Source organism: Pseudophryne corroboree, chromosome 2, assembly GCF_028390025.1.
Source record: "Pseudophryne corroboree isolate aPseCor3 chromosome 2, aPseCor3.hap2, whole genome shotgun sequence".
NCBI lineage: Eukaryota > Metazoa > Chordata > Amphibia > Anura > Myobatrachidae > Pseudophryne > Pseudophryne corroboree.
The window spans coordinates 246,152,987-246,171,894 of NC_086445.1; the positions used below are offsets into that span (position 1 = coordinate 246,152,987).

Here is an 18,908-nt window from a genome sequence, read left to right on the forward strand (position 1 = left end):
GACTAGTGTTCTCTCTAGCAGGGAGCTGATCACAGAGGAAACCCCAATTGAAATTTGAAGGGCAAGATTTTGTGACCTGTTGCGTTGTAAAAACTGCTGAAGCTTTCATAATGCCTACATTGATACGCTGTATATTATTGAGCCTTTTTAGATTTAATTTATTCATTCTTCACCACGGCATACATTATTAATTTCTCTATCGTCCTAGTGGATGCTGGGGTTCCTGAAAGGACCATGGGGAATAGCGGCTCCGCAGGAGACAGGGCACAAAAAGTAAAGCTTTTCCAGATCAGGTGGTGTGCACTGGCTCCTCCCCCTATGACCCTCCTCCAGACTCCAGTTAGATTTTTGTGCCCGGCCGAGAAGGGTGCAATCTAGGTGGCTCTCCTAAAGAGCTGCTTAGAGAAAGTTTAGCTTAGGTTTTTTATTTTACAGTGAGTCCTGCTGGCAACAGGATCACTGCAACGAGGGACTGAGGGGAGAAGAAGTGAACTCACCTGCGTGCAGGATGGATTGGCTTCTTGGCTACTGGACATTAGCTCCAGAGGGACGATCACAGGTACAGCCTGGATGGTCACCGGAGCCGCGCCGCCGGCCCCCTTGCAGATGCTGAAGTTAGAAGAGGTCCAGAATCGGCGGCTGAAGACTCTGACAGTCTTCTAAAGGTAGCGCACAGCACTGCAGCTGTGCGCCATTTTCCTCTCAGCACACTTCACACGCTGTCACTGAGGGTGCAGGGCGCTGGGGGGGGGCGCCCTGGGAGGCAAATGTAAACCTATATACTGGCTAAAAATACCTCACATATAGCCCCCAGAGGCTATATGGAGATATTTAACCCCTGCCAAACTTCACTAAAGAGCGGGAGACGAGTCCGCCGTAAAAGGGGCGGGGCCTATCTCCTCAGCACACAGCGCCATTTTTTCTCTCACAGAAAGGCTGGAGAGAAGGCTCCCAGGCTCTCCCCTGCACTGCACTACAGAAACAGGGTTTAAACAGAGAGGGGGGGCACAAATTGGCGATATAAATATATATATAAAGATGCTATTAGGGAGAAACACTTATATAAGGTTGTCCCTATGTAATTATAGCGTTTTTTGGTGTGTGCTGGCAAACTCTCCCTCTGTCTCTCCAAAGGGCTAGTGGGGTCCTGTCCTCTGTCAGAGCATTCCAGGTGTGTGTGCTGTGTGTCGGTACGTGTGTGTCGACATGTATGAGGACGATGCTGGAGGAGGCGGAGAAATTGCCTGTAATGGTGATGTCACTCTCTAGGGAGTCGACACCGGAATGGATGGCTTATTTAGGGAATTACGTGAGAATGTCAACACGCTGCAAGGTCGGTTGACGACATGAGACGGCCGACAAACAATTAGTAACGGTCCAGGCGTCTCAGAAACACCGTCAGGGGTTTTTTATAAAAAACGCCCATTTACCTCAGTCGGTCGACACAGACACGGACACTGAATCCAGTGTCGACGGTGAATAAACAAACGTATTCCTCATTAGGGCCACACGTTAAGGGCAATGAAGGAGCTGTTACATATTTCTGATACTACAAGTACCACAAAAAAGGGTATTATGTGGAAGTGAAAAAACTACCTGTAGTTTTTCCTGAATCAGATAAAATAAAATGAAGTGTGTGATGATGCGTGGGTTTACCCCGATAGCAAATATTGGCGTTATACCTTTTCCCGCCAGAAGTTAGGGCGCGTTGGGAAACACCCATTAGGGTGGATAAGGCGCTCACACGCTTATCAAGTGGCGTTACCGTCTCCAAATACGGCCGCCCTCAAGGAGCCAGCTGATAGGCAGCTGGAAAAATATCCTAAAAAGTATATACACACAGACGGTGGTTATACTGCGACCAGCGATCGCCATCAGCCTGGAGATGCAGTGCTGGGTTGGCTTGGTCGAATTCCCTGACTAAAAATATTTTATTGATATAGGGCATTTAATAGGATGCATTCTATATATATGTATGCGAGATGCACAGAGGGATATTTGCACTCTGGCATCAAGATAAGTGCGTTGTCCATATCTCCCAGAAGATGTCATGGACACGACAGTGGTCAGGTGATACAGATCCCATACGGCACATGGAAGTATTGCCGTATAAAGGGAAGGAGTTATTTGGGGTCGGTCCGTCGGACCTGGGGGCCACGGCCACAGCTGGGAAATCCAACCTTTTTACCCCAAGTTACATCTCAGCAGAAAAAGACACTGTCTTTTCAGCCTCAATCCTTCCGTTCCCATGTGGGCAAGCGGGCAAAAGGCCAGTCATATCTGCCCAGACATAGAGGAAAGGGAAGTAGACTGCAAGGCAGCCCCTTCCCAGGAAAAGAAGCCCTCCACCAGTGGGGGGGTAGTCTCAAGAGTCTCAGCGCGCAGTGGGATCACTCGCAAGTTGACCCCTAGATCATACAAGTATTATCCCAGGGGTACAGATTGGAGAGTCGAGACATTTTTTCCTCGCAGGTTCCTGAAGCCTGCTTTACCAACGGCTCCCTCCGACAAGGAGGCAGTATTGGGAAAAAATTCACAAGCTGTATTTCCAGCAGGTGATAATCAAAGTACCCCTCCTACAACAAGGAAAAGGGTATTAGTCCTCCACACTATATTGTGGTACTGAAGCCAGACGGCTTGGTGAGACATAGTCTAAATCTGAAATCTTTGAACACTTACATAAAAAGGTTCAAATCAAGATGGAGTCACTCAGAGCAGTGATAGAGAACCGGAAAAAAGGGGACTATATGGTGTCCCTGGACATCAAGGATTACCTCCATGTCCAAATTTGCCCTTCTCAACAAGGGTACCTCTGGTTCGTGATACAGAACTGTCAATATCAGTTTCAGACGCTGCCGTTGAATTATCCACGGCACCCCGGGCCTTTACCAAGGTAATGGCCGAAAAGATGATTCTTAAAAGAAGAAAGGCATCTAAATTATCCCTTACTTGGACGATATCCTGAAAGGGACAAGTTTCCAGAGAACAGTTGGAGGTCGGAAAAGAACTATCTAAAGTAGTTCTACGACAGCACGAGTGGATTCTAAATATTCCAAAACTCGCAGCTGTTTTCCGATGATACGTCTGCTGTTCCTAGGAATGATTCTGGGCATAGTCCAGAAAGAGGTATTTCTCCTGGAGGGGAAAGCCAGGGAGTTATCCGACCTAGTCAGAAACCTCCTAAATCCAGGCCAAGTATCAGTGCATCAATGCACAGGAGTCCTGGGAAAAATGGTGGCTTCTTACGAAGCGATTCCATTCGGCAGATCTCACGCAAAAACTTTTCAGGGGGATTTGCTGGACGAATGGTCCGGATCGCATCTTCAGATGCATCAGCGGATAACCCTGTCTCCAAGGACAAGGGTGTCTCTTCTGTGGGGGCTGCAGAGTGCTCATCTTCTAGAGGGCAGCACTTTCAGCATTCAGGACTGTGTTCTGGTGACCACGGATGCCAGCCTGAGAGGCTGGGGAACAGTCACACAAGGAAGAAATTTCCAAGGAAGTGTGGTCAAGTCTGGAGATTTCTCTCCACATGAATATACTGGAGCTAAGGGCAATTTACGATGCTCTGAGCCTAGGAAGACCTCTGCTTCAAAGTCAACCGGTGCTGATCCAGTAGGACATCATCATGGCAGTCGCCCACGTAAACAGACGGGGCGGCACAAGAAGCAGGAGGGCATTGACAGCAAGGATTCTTCGCTGGGCGAAAGATCATGTGATAACACTGTCAGCAGTGTTCATTCCGGGAGTGGACAACTAGGAAGATTTCCTCAGCATAAATGAATTCCACCCGGAAAAGTGGGAACTTCATCTGGAAGTTTCCACATGTTTGTAAACCATTGGGAAAGACCAAAGGTGGTTATGATGGCGTCCCACATGAAGCGCCAGGTCTAGAGACCCTCAGGCAATAGCTGGGACGCTCTGGTAACACCGTGGGTGTACCAGTCGGTGTATGTGTTAACTCCTCTGCCTTTCATACCCAGTGTATGGAGAATGATAGGAAGGAGAGGAGTAAGAACTATACTCGTGGTTCCGGTTTGGGCCAAGAAGAACTTGGTACCCGGAACTTCAAGAGATACTAGAAAGGATCTTGATTCAGCAAGAATCATGTCTGTTCCATGACTTACCGCAGCTGCGTTGACGCCAGGGCGGGTGAACGCCGGATCCTAAGGGAAAAAGGCATTCCGGAAGAGGTCATCCCTACCCTGGTCAGAGCCAGGAAGGAGGTGACCGCACAACATTATCACCGCTTAGGTGAAAATATGTTCCATGGTGTGAGGCCAGGAAGGCTCCACGGAAGAATTTCAACTAGGTTAATTCCTACATTTCCTGCAAGCAGGAGTGTATATGGGTCTCAAATTGGGGTCCATTAAGGTTCAAATTTCGACCGGTCGATTTTCTTCCAGAAAGAAATTGGCTTCAGTTCCTGAAGTCCAGAAGTTGTTAAGGGAGTACTGCATATACAACCCCTTTTTGATGTCTCCAGTGGCACTGGGCGATCTCAACGTAGTTTGGGATTCCTAAAATCACATTGTTTTAAACAACTCAAATCTGTGGATTTGATATATCTCACATGGAAAGTGACCATGCTGTTGGTCCTGGCCTCGGCCAGGCGAGTGTCAGAATTGGCGGCTTTATCTCACAAAGCCATATCTGATTGTCCATTCGGACAGAGCAAAGCTGTGGACTCGTCCCCAGTTTCTCCCTAAGGTGGTGTCAGCGTTTCACCTGAACCAGCTTATTGTGGTGCCTGCGGCTACTAGGGACTTGGAGGACTCCAAGTTGCTGGATGTTGTCAGGGCCCTGAAAATATAGTTTCCAGGTCGGCTGGAGTCAGGAAATCTGACTTGCTGTTTATCCTGTATGCACCCAACAAGCTGGGTGCTCCTGCTTCTAAGCAGACTATTGCTCGTTGGATTTGTAGTACAATTCAGCTTGCACATTCTGTGGCAGGCTTGCCACAGCAAAAAATATGTAAATGCCCATTCCACAAGGAAGGTGGGCTCATCTTGGGCGGCTGCCCGAGGGGTCTCGGCATTACAACTCTGCCGAGCAGCTACGTGGTCGGGGGAGAACACGTTTGTAAAATTTTACAAATTTGATACCCTGGCAAAAGAGGACCTGGAGTTCTCTCATTCGGTGCTGCAGAGTCATCCGCACTCTCCCGCCCGTTTGGGAGCTTTGGTATAATCCCCATGGTCCTTTCAGGAACCCCAGCATCCACTAGGACGATAGAGAAAATAAGAATTTACTTACCGATAATTCTATTTCTCGGAGTCCGTAGTGGATGCTGGGCGCCCATCCCAAGTGCGGATTATTCTGCAATACTTGTACATAGTTATTGTTACAAAAATCGGGTTATTGTTGTAGGAAGCCGTCTTTCAGAGGCTCCTTTTGTTATCATACTGTTAACTGGGTTTAGATCACAAGTTGTACGGTGTGATTGGTGTGGCTGGTATGAGTCTTACCCGGGATTCAAAATCCTCCCTTATTGTGTACGCTCGTCCGGGCACAGTACCTAACTGGAGTCTGGAGGAGGGTCATAGGGGGAGGAGCCAGTGCACACCACCTGATCTGGAAAAGCTTTACTTTTTGTGCCCTGTCTCCTGCGGAGCCGCTATTCCCCATGGTCCTTTCAGGAACCCCAGCATCCACTACGGACTCCGAGAAATAGAATTATCGGTAAGTAAATTCTTATTTAAAGGTACTGTTTATATTCTATGACAAACAAAAATGTATACCAAACAAAACTGTTGTTGAGGTATAAAGAAGCGTCACGCAGGGCCCTCTCTGAGTGGGAGTATGCAGTGATGTGGACTGTGGATGCCACCGGGTCTCTCTTTAAAGATGTGTTGTAAGATATCTGTTCAATGTGATGATACTGTAGTAGGCACTGGTCAGGTAGATGTTAGCCCCTTCATGTTAACCATTAAGACTTCTAGAGCTGGGGAAATGTCATTGATGGTGAGGGCTGTGGAGAGGAGACTCGGATTTTCTGGCGCTGGGAAAGCGTGCAGTCGCCAGTGCGTTTCCCACTTTTAGAAGCTAGTGTCATCTAGTACGAGGGTAAGGCATCTCATCTGGCACTAGTGGACATGAAGCCCTGCTATTGTGGGGGAGGGGGATCTTTAGCAGGGAGGGCTTTTCTCCAGAATGACATACTATGGAGTATAGCTTGGACTGTGTTTGCATTGGTCTATGTCAGTTCCGCCTCCATCTGTTGTCAGTGGGGGAGTTGTAGTTGACTGCGCGCAGAGTAACTGATCAGGGTAGCTGCATCATGCACATATGCATTTGTGAAATATACATTGTCCAGACACTGCTGATTTGTGTATTGGCTCTTGTCAAACTGGAATATGGGATGGATGTAATGAAGTATGAGTTGGCTGGAGGTGCGGGTTTCCGGCAAGCTCTGACCTTCTTTCTTTTTTTTGCTTTTTTTTTCCCAAAGCGACAATCCTGTGCAAGGCATGGTTTTGCCTTGTACATAATTGCTGCTTTAAAAATACCATCAGAGTTCGGCCAGGAACCCACACGTCTGGCCAGCTCAGATTTAATTACATCCAGCTCCTGGTCGTTATCGGTTCTTTTTCTCTTACGTCCTAGAGGATGCTGGGGACTCCAAAAGGACCATGGAGTATAGACGGGATGCGCAGGAGACATGGGCACACTATAAGACTTTGAAGGGGTGTGAACTGGCTCCTCCCTCTATGCCCCTCCTCCAGACCTCAGTTAGACTTTGTGCCCAGGAGTGACTGGACACACACTAGGGGAGCTCTCCTGAGTTTCTCTGAAAAGACTTTCTGTTAGGTTTTTTATTTTCAGGGAGACCCTCTGGCTACAGGCTCCCTGCTTCGTGGGAGTGAGGGGAGAGAAGTCAGACCTACTTCTTCTGAGTTAAAGGCTCTGCTTCTTAGGCTACTGGACACCATTAGCTCCAGAGGGTTCGATCACTTGGTACGCCTAGCTGCTTGTTCCCGGAGCCGCGCCGTCAACCCCCTCACAGCAGCCAGAAGAAAGAAGCTGGGTGAGTATATAGAAGAACAGAAGACTTCAGTGACGGCAGAAGACTTCAGTAACGAGGTACAGCGCGCGCCATACTCCCACACATACTTCCAATGGCACTTACAGGATGCAGGGCGCAGGGGGGGCGCCCTGGGCAGCATGTTACTGAAGGTTAGACTGGCTAAAAAAGTTATATTGTAAGTGCCTAGGCACTAAATATAAGCCCCCGCCAGTATAAATATTCAAAATTGAGCGGGACTACAGCGCGCCGGGAGGGGGCGTGGCTTAGCCCTCACAGCTTACAAGCGCCATTTTCTCTCTTCAGACTTGGAGAGACGCTGGCCCGGACCTCCACTCTCCTGATCAAGTACAGGGAGCAAAACGAGGGGGCACACAGTTATTTGGTGCTATTATAACAGCGCAGACGACATATATTCTTTTTCAGTATTATATGGGCGCTGGGGTATGGGCTGGTAAACTCACTCTGTGTTTCTCAAACAGGCTTCCCTGTGGGTCTGTCCCCTATAGCCTGTGTGAGTGTGTGCGTGTTGGTACGGTGTGTCGACATGTCTGAGGCTGAGTGCTCCTCCCCGGAGGAAGTTACTGGGGGTGCAGAGAAGGATTTGGGAGTGACTCTGTCGGCACCGCCGACTGCTGATTGGGTGAATATGTTGGGTACATTGAATGCAGATGTGGCGTTATTGTCTAAAAGGCTGGATAAATCTGATTCTCAGACACAAACGTGGAGGAAATCCATGGAGGACGCCTTGTCCCAGGTACAGGTCCCCTCAGGGTCACAAAAGCGTTCATTTACCCAGATAGCGGATTCGGATACCGACACGGACTCTGACTCCAGTGTTGACTATAGTGAGGCCAGTTTACATCCAAAAGTGGTTAAGGGTATTCAGTATATGATTGTGGCTATTAAAAATGTTTTACATATTTCTGAAGTACCTGCTGTTCCTGATACAAGGGTTTGTTTGTATAAGGGAAAGAAGCCTGTGGTGACGTTTCCCCCCTCTCATAAACTGAACACTCTTTGTGAAAAGGCTTGGGAATCGCCTGATAAACGGTGGCAGATTCCCAAGAGAATTTTTATGGCATATCCTTTCCTCTCTGATGACAGGGAAAAGTGGGAGTCATCTCCCAATGTGGACAAAGCTCGGTCACGGCTGTCCAAGAAGGTGGCGCTTCCGTCTCCCGACACTGCTGCCCTCAAGGACCCTGCGGATCGTAAGCAGGAAACGACATTAAAGGCCATTTATGTCACTACGGGTGCACTCCTCAGACCTGCCATGGTGTCTGCATGGGTGAGTAGTGCTATTGCTAAGTGGGCTGATAATTTGGCATCTGACATGGATACCCTGGATAGGGATAACATTCTTTTGACTCTCTGTTATATCAGGGACGCTGCAGCTTACCTAAAGGATGCGGCGAGGGATATTGGGATCAAGGGCCAATGCCATGGCAGTCTCGGCCAGGAGAGCGCTGTGGATTCATCAATGGAATGCGGATGCCGACTCGAAGAAAGCTATGGAAGCCCTCCCATATAAAGGTAGTGTCTTGTTTGGTGACGACCTCGCTGACCTGGTGTCTACCGCTACAGCGGGTAAGTCATCTTTTCTTCCTTATGTTCCAGCATAACAGAAAAAGGCACCCCATTATCAGAGGCAGTCCTTTCGGCCTAATAAATACAAAAAAGGAAGAGGCTCGTCCTTCCCTGCTTCAAAAGGTAGAGGAAGGGGAAAAAGGTCACCTGCTGTGTCAGGCTCCCAGGACCAAAAGTCCTCCCCGGCCTCTGCCAAGTCCACCGCATGACGCTGGGGCTCCCCTACGGGAGTACGTGTCGGTGGGGGGCGTCTCCGACTCTTCAGTCAGGTCTGGTTTCACTCGGGCCTAGATCCTTGGGTGTTTAGGCATAGTGTTCCAAGGGTACAAACTGGAGTTTCAGGAGGTACCCCCCCCCCCCCAACCGATTTTTCAAATCACCCTTGCCAGTTTCTATCCCAGAAAGGGAAGTAGTGAGTGCTGCAATACAAAAGCTGTGTCAACAGAGTGTCATTGTCCCGGTACCCCCGTCCCAACGGGGAGAAGGGTTTTATTCGAGCCTCTTTGTCGTGCCAAAGCCGGACGGCTCGTCAGACCGATCTTGAACCTAAAATCCCTCAATCTGTATTTAAAAACTTTCAAGTTCTAGATGGAATCTCTTCGAGCAGTGATCTCCAGTCTAGAAGGGGGGGATTTTATGGCGTCAGTCGACATAAAAGATGCCTACTTACACGTCCCGATATATCCTCCACATCAAGCTTTCCTGAGATTTGCGGTGCAGGATTATCATTACCAATTTCAGACGTTGCCGTTTGGGCTTTCCACGGCCCCGAGGGTCTTCACCAAAGTGATGGCGGAAATGATGGTACTCCTACGCAAGCAGGGTGTCACAATTATCCCGTACTTGGACGATCTCCTGATAAAGGCGAGATCAAAAGACCAGTTGCTAAAAAATGTGTAACTCTCCCTGACTGTTCTACAACATCATGGTTGGATTCTAAATTTGCCAAAGTCTCAGTTGATTCCGACAACTCGGCTGCCTTTCTTGGGCATGATCCTGGACACTGAACTGCAGAGTGTTTCTTCCAGCGGAAAAAGCTCTGGAAATCTAATGCATGGTCAAGGAGATTCTGAAACCGGCAAGAGTGTCGATTCATCAATGCACTCGAGTGCTTGGGAAGATGGTTGCGGCTTACGAAGCCATTCCGTTTGGCAGGTTTCATGCCTGGGTGTTTCAGTGGGACCTGTTGGACAAATGGTCCGGGTCTCACCTGCACATGCACCGGAAAATAAGTCTATCTTCCAGGACCAGAATATCTCTCCTGTGGTGGCTGCAAAGTTCTCACCTTCTTGAGGGACGCAGGTTTGGGATCCAGGATTGGGTCCTGCTGACCACGGATGCAAGTCTCCATGGCTGGGGAGCAGTCACACAAGGAAGAAGTTTCCAGGGAAAATGGTCAAGCCAGGAAACTTGTCTCCACATAAACGTTCTGGAGTTAAGAGCCATTAACAATTGCCTTCTGCAAGCGGAACACCTTCTTCGAGGTCTGCCTGTCCTGATTCAGTCGGACAACGTAACAGTGGTGGCGTACGTAAACCGCCAGGGCGGAACAAAGAGCAAAGCGGCGATGGCGGAGGCCACAAGAGTTCTCCGCTGGGCGGAAAAGCACGTGAGCGCTCTGTCAGCAGTCTTCCTTCCGGGCGTGGACAACTGGGAAGCAGACTTCCTCAGCAGACACGATCTCCATCCAGGAGAGTGGGCTCTTCATCAAGAGGTATTTGCAGAAGTGACAATGCGTTGGGGAATTCCTCAAATAGATATGATGGCGTCTCGCCTCAACAAGAAACTTCCGAGGTATTGTTCCAGGTCAAGGGACCCCCAAGCCAGTGCAGTGGACGCCCTGGTAACTCCGTGGGTGTTTCAGTCGGTATATGTGTTCCCTCCACTTCCTCTCATTCCAAAAGTGTGAGGATCATAAGACGAACAAGGTTTCCGGCATTACTCGTCGTTCCAGATTGGCCACGGAGTGCCTGGTATCCGGATCTTCAGGAATTGCTCATAGAAGATCCTTGGCCGCTTCCTCTCAGAGAGGACCTGTTACTGCAGGGGCCATACATATTTCAAGACTTACCGCGGCTGCGTTTGACGGCGTGGAGGTTGAACGCCAAATCCTAGCTCAAAAGGGTATTCCCGGGGAAGTCATCCCCACTCTCCTTAAGGCTAGAAAGGAGGTCACGGCAAAGCATTATCATCGTATTTGGAGAAAATATGTGTCGTGGTGTGAAGCCAAGAAAGCTCCTACGGAGGAGTTTCAACTGGGTCCATTTTTTGCAGGCAGGTGTGGATGCAGGCCTAAAATTGGGTTCCATCAAAGTGCAGATTTCGGCTTTATCTATTTTCTTTCAAAAAGAATTGGCCGCCCTTCCTGAAGTTTAGACTTTCGTGAAGGGAGTGCTGCATATCCATCCTCAGTTTGTGCCACCCGTGGCACCGTGGGATCTTGACGTGGTGTTACACTTTCTTATGTCTCCCTGGTTTGAACCTTTGCAAAAGGTTGAGTTGAAATTTCTCACTTGGAAAGTGGTCATGCTTTTGGCCTTGGCGTCCGCCAGACGGGTGTCGGAATTGGCGGCTTTGTCTCACAAGAGCCCATATTTGATTTTTCATGTGGATAGAGCGGAATTGAGGACTCGTCAACAATTTCTGCCGAAGGTGGTTTCTTCGTTTCACATAAATCAACCTATTGTGGTGCCTGTGGCTACGGATGCCGTGACTGTGCCAAAATCTCTCGATGTCGTAAGAGCTTTGAAAATTGATATCGCCAGAACGGCTTTTGTTAGGAAAATGGAGGCTCTGTTTGTCCTGTATGCTTCCAAGCAGACTATTGCACGCTGGATTTGTAATACGATTCAGCACGCTCATTCTACGGCTGGATTGCCGTTGCCGAAGTCAGTGAAGGCCCATTCTACCAGGAAGGTGGGCTCATCTTGGGCGGATGCCCGAGGAGTCTCGGCACTTCAACTTTGCCGAGCAGCTACGTGGTCGGGTTCAAACACTTTTGCTAAGTTCTACAAGTTTGATACCCTGGCTGATGAGGACCTCATGTTTGCTCAATCGGTGCTGCAGAGTCAACCGCACTCTCCCGCCCGGTCTGGAGCTTTGGTATAGACCCCATGGTCCTTTTGGAGTCCCCAGCATCCTCTAGGACGTAAGAGAAAATAGGATTTTAATACCTACCGGTAAATCCTTTTCTCCTAGTCCGTAGAGGATGCTGGGCGCCCATCCCAGTGCGGACTGTTACTTGCAGTTGTATTGTTAGTTGTTGTTTTCGGTTACACAAAGGTTGTGTATCGGTTATGTTCAGCTTGTTGCTGTCTTTCGTTCATACCGTTATCTGGTATTCCTGGTAATCCAGTTGTCTGGTATGTGTCTCACCCTTAGTTTAACAAAAATCCTTTTCCTCGAAATGTCCGTCTCCCTGGGCACAGTTCCTATAACTGAGTTCTGGAGGAGGGGCATAGAGGGACACGCCAGTTCACACCCATTCAAAGTCTTTTAGTGTGCCAATGACTCCTGCAGATCCCTTCTATACCCCATGGTCCTATTGGAGTCCCCAGCATCCTCTACGGACTAGGAGAAAAGGATTTACCGGTAGGTATTAAAATCCTATTATTTCTGCACCTAGGAGTCCAGCATGTACTCTGAGTTCACACAAACACTGGTTTTATCTCTAATTGCTGGACAAAGTTCCTGTTTCTGTTCTAAGTGGGGCAGGGTATTAAGCTGTGCCACTACTGCTGGCTGGGAGAGGGTACAGCAGCTTCAGAGAAGCATTAAAAAGTAGAAGCCTGGGGGGCGTGGCCTGACTGCAGAAGGAGACAGAAGTACATCACAGGAGCTCCTGCAAAACGGGGCTCTTATTTAATCAAATAGCCCACTCCAGGGCTTCATATCGATTCTTGGTAGCCCTCCGGTCCCCCTTATCCCCCCTGTACGAGCCGCGGAATCGGGGAGTGGTTTTTACTACTCCCGCGGATTGCGGCCTAGGTGAAACCAACAAGCCGGGACCTCGATTTACCCCCCACACCGGTGGTGGCTTCGGGGACTCACAGATCAGGCCGTGAACGGCTCACAGACGTCGGACGCCCGTGCTGCCGCTAGCCGCGGCTGACGGACCCTCCTCGCCACCCGCCGCTGAACCTTCTCACGCGGGGAGAGGCCGCAGGACGACAGGTGACGGAACCGGCTGCACGCCCATGGCTCCCTGCTGCTACATCTCCGCTATGCCTCCCCAGCTGGGCCCTGTCAGTGAGTACGTTTTTAAACTTATCTGAGGGACCCCAGCGGGGCAAGGAGACAATAGTACAGTGCTTATGATAAAGGGGTGTGCTGGACAGTGGTGACAGGACCCTCAATCAGGACCTGCAGTTCCTCCACCGGAAGACCTTTCATATTTCATATTGAGACATTATCTATCTGTCTACTGGTTAGACAGATACTGGAGCACCAGCAACTAAACAAATCCTCCCACACCTGACACCCCCTACCCCCCCCCCCCCCCCCCCTGATATTATACATTATCATACCTTCCAATATCAATACAGAAGGGGAAGGAGGGGAAGAAGGAGAGGAGAAACACATAGAAGAAACATAAGTCTGACGCCCCCTGCAGTTTGCAGGCTAGAAGTACATATTGGATTGAGTCTATAATTGCTATAATTGTTATGGACAAATTCATGTCTAAATCATTACGTAACCCACGGGGTGCTCAGTCGGGTAAAGGCAAAAACGTGAAAATCCCGCTAGTAGTGCCCCTGTTTCCCCGACGTATAGTCAAGGCTCTAGTCCTCGGGGGCAACCCGCACCAATTATGGATCCATCCAAATCCTTCACCACGAACGAAATTACAAATATACTATCATCCCTGCTAGATCAAAAACTGGCACCCCTGAAAACCTCTCTGGATTCAGCGCTTGCACAACTTACAGCCCATGATCAACGTATCTCCGAGGCAGAGCAACGAATCTCGGATCTAGAGGATGATTTATCAGCAGCTAAAACAACCCAGGTGGAACACGACAAGCTGATGGTATCTTTGCAAGACAAATTAGAAGATTTGGAAAATCGGAATAGAAGAAATAATGTACGTCTGGTGGGCTTACCAGAATCTGTGAAATTCTCCGAACTCATGGCCCTGGTCTCCCAGTGGTTACCCAGAGAGCTAGGATGCGTCTCTGCCACGGGCTCCATCCTAGTAGAACGTGTCCATCGGATTGGTCCTGATCGTCAGTCCGGCAGAGATAGACCCAGGCCGGTCATCATGAGGATTCTCAACTATGCCGATAAAGTACGGTTGCTAGAGGCCTATAGAAAACACACGGATCTCCGATACCAAGACTCCAGAATTCTATTATTTCAAGACTTCTCATATCTGGTTGCTGCAAGACGACGAGAATTCTCACCTATTTGCAAACGCCTCTTTGAGATGGGCCACAGATTTGCGTTGCTGTATCCGGCCAAGCTGAGAATCACCTATGGTGGAAAGATCCACTTTTTTGAAACCGCACAAGAGGCTAGAAATTTTGTGAACTCCTTGGATGCAGCTCTTCTATCGGGTACAGATGATGCTGACTGACTCAAATTATCCTTCTTAAGTGGGTTGATCGCCACCATTGCTTGACCCATTCATGCTTAAGTCAATTGACGCCTTTTTGTTTGATCAGCTGAATAGACGATATTCCTACACTGTGAAGAAGGCTTGCTGTAGCGGCTGGAGCTTGAAGAGGGCTACGGTGCGACAGTACCATATTGGTTATGTTCTTCTAATTTTCTCTTTGTATAACTTTTCCCCCTTACAATTGTCTCTGACATTGTCTTGTTTGTTTTCTCCCTTTCCCCTCACCCTCTTTTCTCATCTTTTGTCATACTGTTTTAGAATATGGTGCCCCTGGTTACCAGGTTGGAGACTATCCTCCTCACATGTTTTACTGCTCTCCATTTGGAGATTACCATTGTTTAATAGGGCGCCCATTTGGGTCCGCAAAAAGTTAAAATGGTTTTATAATTTGGTTCATACTATTGACACTGTGCACACACATGATTTACGTATAATGATAGGAATGTATCTGTTGTCTTACATTTATTATTTATCTTCAACGATCCACATCGGTCCGCTCGCTGGGACGGACTGGGATCGACAGTTATGGTATACTACTCCCCGTGGATGGCCTAGGGTTGGTATCGGCTGATGCCGTCGACCCATGATCCTTCCACAATAATGCAGTCACGATTTCGGTTAGTGTCCTGGAACGTAGATGGGCTTAATACTCCCATTAAACGGAAAAAGGTCCTAACCTATTTAAAACGCTTGAAACCAGATATAGTATTATTGCAGGAAACTAATTGGCGGATCTCAGATCCTAATGTACTGCGGGATACGTGGGTTGGAGAGTATAGATCAGCCTCCTTCACATCCAAACGTAGAGGCGTACTAACTATTCTCAATAGATCACTCCCTGCCACTATCTTGGATAGCTTGGTCGACCAAGAGGGTAGATTCCTGTTCTTGAAAATAAAAATACTAAATACGCTCTATACGGTAGCCAACATATATGCCCCTAATGGCCCTAACGCATCTTTCTTCTCTGATATTTACAAAAATTTGCAAGATTGGGCAGAGGGAGAAATAATCATGGGAGGAGACTTTAATTGTGTACAGTCAGCGGGTATTGATAAAACAACTATACCCGGTACACCTACGATCACCACTCCACCCTCACTCACACTACTCACCTCTTCTCTACGACTGTCCGACCCCTGGAGAATTCGCAACCCAGACGCTCGCGAATATACCTTCTACTCCCACCCGCACCATTCCTCCTCTAGATTAGACTATTGGTTAATCACGGATTCTCTTTTGCATCATGTGGTGGATACTAAAATTGAACCAATCTCACTCTCGGACCATGCTCCGATTTGGTTGTCAATCACCCTAGATAACCCCTTACCTAGGTCCTATAATTGGCGTTTCCCCGCTTATCTGGAAACTTCCGAGGACTTTAACCAATTTCTCACCAGAGCCTTCCTTAACTATACTGAGGATAATAAGATTCATGAGAACGACATTAATTTGTTTTGGTCGGCTTCCAAACCAGTTGTCCGAGGACAAATATTAGAATACGTTTCCAGAAAACGCAAACATCTGAATACCCAGTTGCGTGACCTTAGCAAGGCTTTGACTGCAGCGTATAATACAATGACATTGAATGACTCTCCAGACAACAGACAAAATTACACTGATGCGAAACGTCTCTATGACGCGCTTTGCACCGAGAGAGCCAGCTTCTCCTATGACGTACAGCGGAATAAATTCTTCCGAGGGAGTAATAAGTCGGGTAAATTATTGGCCAACTTAGTGAGATCATCTACTGCCCCCTCCCGTATAACTAGCTTACATACTGACCCGACTTCCTCAACTATGGACACACAAATTATGTCAAACACCTTCCTACAATACTATTCAAACTTATACGCGGCACCTTTAGATAGCCCAACAGAGGGTATGAAGTTTCTAGAAGAAGCTAACCTACCTACATTAACAGAGGAAGAACGAAAATCACTAATGTGCCCTGTAACAGACACAGAGCTACTGTTCTTGATTAAGTCACTTCACAATGGGAAATCACCAGGCCCGGATGGGTTTGGAGCAGTATATTACAAAATGCTAGCTCCTCACATAACACCATATTTATTGACGTTGTTTAATTCACTGCTGAAAGGGTCCCCTCCGCCCCCGAGATTCACAGAAGCTAGAATAGTAGTATTCCCTAAACCGGGTAAAGACCCATCATATGTCCAGTCCTACCGACCCATATCTCTTCTCAACCAAGATCTAAAACTATTCACCAAATTATTGGCCACTCGTCTCCAACCGATACTAATGCGTATTTTACATCCTGCCCAAACGGGGTTTGTTAAAACTAGAACATCAGTACATAATGTACGAACCCTAATAGCAGCGATACATAGTGTCAAAGACTCTGCATCATCTAAGGCACTTGTGGTCAGTTGTGATGCCGACAAAGCGTTTGACCGTGTATCATGGGCACACCTACTTAGAATTTTCCACACTCAACAATTCGGTGAGGGGTTCACTAAAGTCTTCAGTATGCTTTACTCTAATCCACAAGCTCACCTAACCATTAATGGATTGAACACACCGGCTTTTTCTTTACGTAGAGGTACGCGCCAGGGATGCCCCCTATCTCCCTTACTTTTTAATCTAGCTCTAGACCCATTGATACGCACCTGCGTGCAAAATGTTGCCTGGGAAGGAATAAAAATTGGCACACAACCAGTGAAGGTTTCGGCCTTTGCGGATGACCTTTTATTATATTTTAGTGATCCCATAAAGGCGTTCCCCTCATTACTGACCACGCTACATGATTTCCACTTGATCTCGGGTTTCTTAATCAATTTTGATAAAACAGAAGCTTTGGCTCTTGGACCCAAGGCCGCACGAAATTGGGGCTCCAGATTTCCCTTTAAATGGGCGACGGGTTTCATAACCTACCTGGGCTTACGCTTTTCACCCACCCTAGCCGAACTGTACCCATTGAACTTTTCCCGTGTCATTAACAAAATGATTGAAGATTTTACACGCTGGCAAAACTTACCAATCTCATATATAGGTAGATGCCACCTATATAAAATGATCTTTTTCCCCCGTTTATTATACCCGATCCAAATGCTCCCATTTCTTTTGACCAATCGAGATGTACAAACAATTAATAAGGCCCTTAATACTTTCATATGGACAAACAAACGTCCACGTATAGCCCTTTTTAAACTGAAACAACAGACAACGCTGGGGGGCGTGAATATACCATGCCCAGAAGACTATTCTTTAGCCGCTAACTATAGATATGCCCTTGACTGGGTGAGAGGTTCCTCTAGCTACACTAATATATCTCTGGAACAGAGTATGCTATCCCATGGTACTTTGTCTACCATATTACATTTTACAGACCCCTTCACACTGACGTCCATCCGCTCGAACCCGCTGCTACTCGCTCCATGCAAAGCGTGGCAACTTCTTCGAAAACGCAAAGGGCTGAGGACTACCTGCTCCCTATTCCAACCACTCCTGCATAACCCAGACTTTCAAGGCGGAGACACAGATGCAATTATCAAAACTTGGTACTCCCAAGGTTTACGTTTAGTGTACCAATTCTTAAATGTCACCTGTACCGAAGTACTTACCTTGTCACAATTAAAGCTTAAATTCCCGAACTTACATATACCACTATTCGCATATTTTCAAATACGCAGCTTTGCAACACAATTGATAACGCGCCTACGGCCAGCAGATTATAACTTTCCCCTGGACACCCAACTACGTTTAAACCCCCAGTCTTCCTATTCAACATCCTTTATTTATGCACACACCAGACGCCAGATTGACTTAGATTGTCAAACCACAGGCCTGGCTAAATGGTCGACCACTCTACCAGACATCCCTCTACAGACCATAATACATTGGCACTTGTTACTTAATAAATATTTAGTATCCTCTTCCTATGCTGAAATGCATTTAAAAATTTTACATAGGGTGTATTATACTCCCCGTATCAGATACCTTACGGGCATCTCTGATAACTCCAATTGCTTCAAGTGCTCCACACCTGATGCTGACATCATCCACTGCCTTTGGTCATGTCCTATAATACAACTATTTTGGAAAGACGTCTGTAACTACACTACAACGACTCTACATATCCCTTTCACACCAACTTTACTTTGGGCTTTTTGGAATCAATATGATTCTGATTGTTGCTCATTACCTACAGGCAATAAACTGTTACTAGCTAGGATAGCGGCAGCATTGAAAAAGACTGTTCTATCCCAATGGATACATGGAACCCCTATATCCATAACCCTTTTATTTCCTAGACTGACGTATCTATACCAAATGGACTGGATTGAATGCTCTCTTAGAGCGGAATCCAACTCTTCCAAGTTTTTTACAATATGGCTACCCTATGTGATAACCTTGCCACAACCAATTCGTGATAGCATGCGAAAAGTGGTTAAATATACTACATGGTACAATATAGAGACGCTTACGAGGGGATCACCACCCTTCTAACCCCAACTTTACTGTTTTCAGGAACACCCTTTTAGACTAGCATATACACACTGTTAATGGCACCGAGAGAAGACCGATTCCTGCAATATGTTTAGTAATATCCGTAACCTACTGTTATCATCACTTCATTTAATAATATATGTGATTGCTCTTGTGTGGAGATAATGTTATACATTCCTATGCAACCTGAGATTTGATATTGTAGTA

The 18,908-nt window shown here is 47.4% G+C and overlaps 1 protein-coding gene across 1 annotated transcript in view; it reads left to right on the forward strand.

The window, feature by feature from the left end:
* RAB5B (RAB5B, member RAS oncogene family) overlaps positions 1-18,908 on the forward strand; it is a 96,973-nt gene that overhangs the window by 64,974 nt on the left and 13,091 nt on the right. The gene's annotated exons all lie outside the window — the stretch shown is intronic.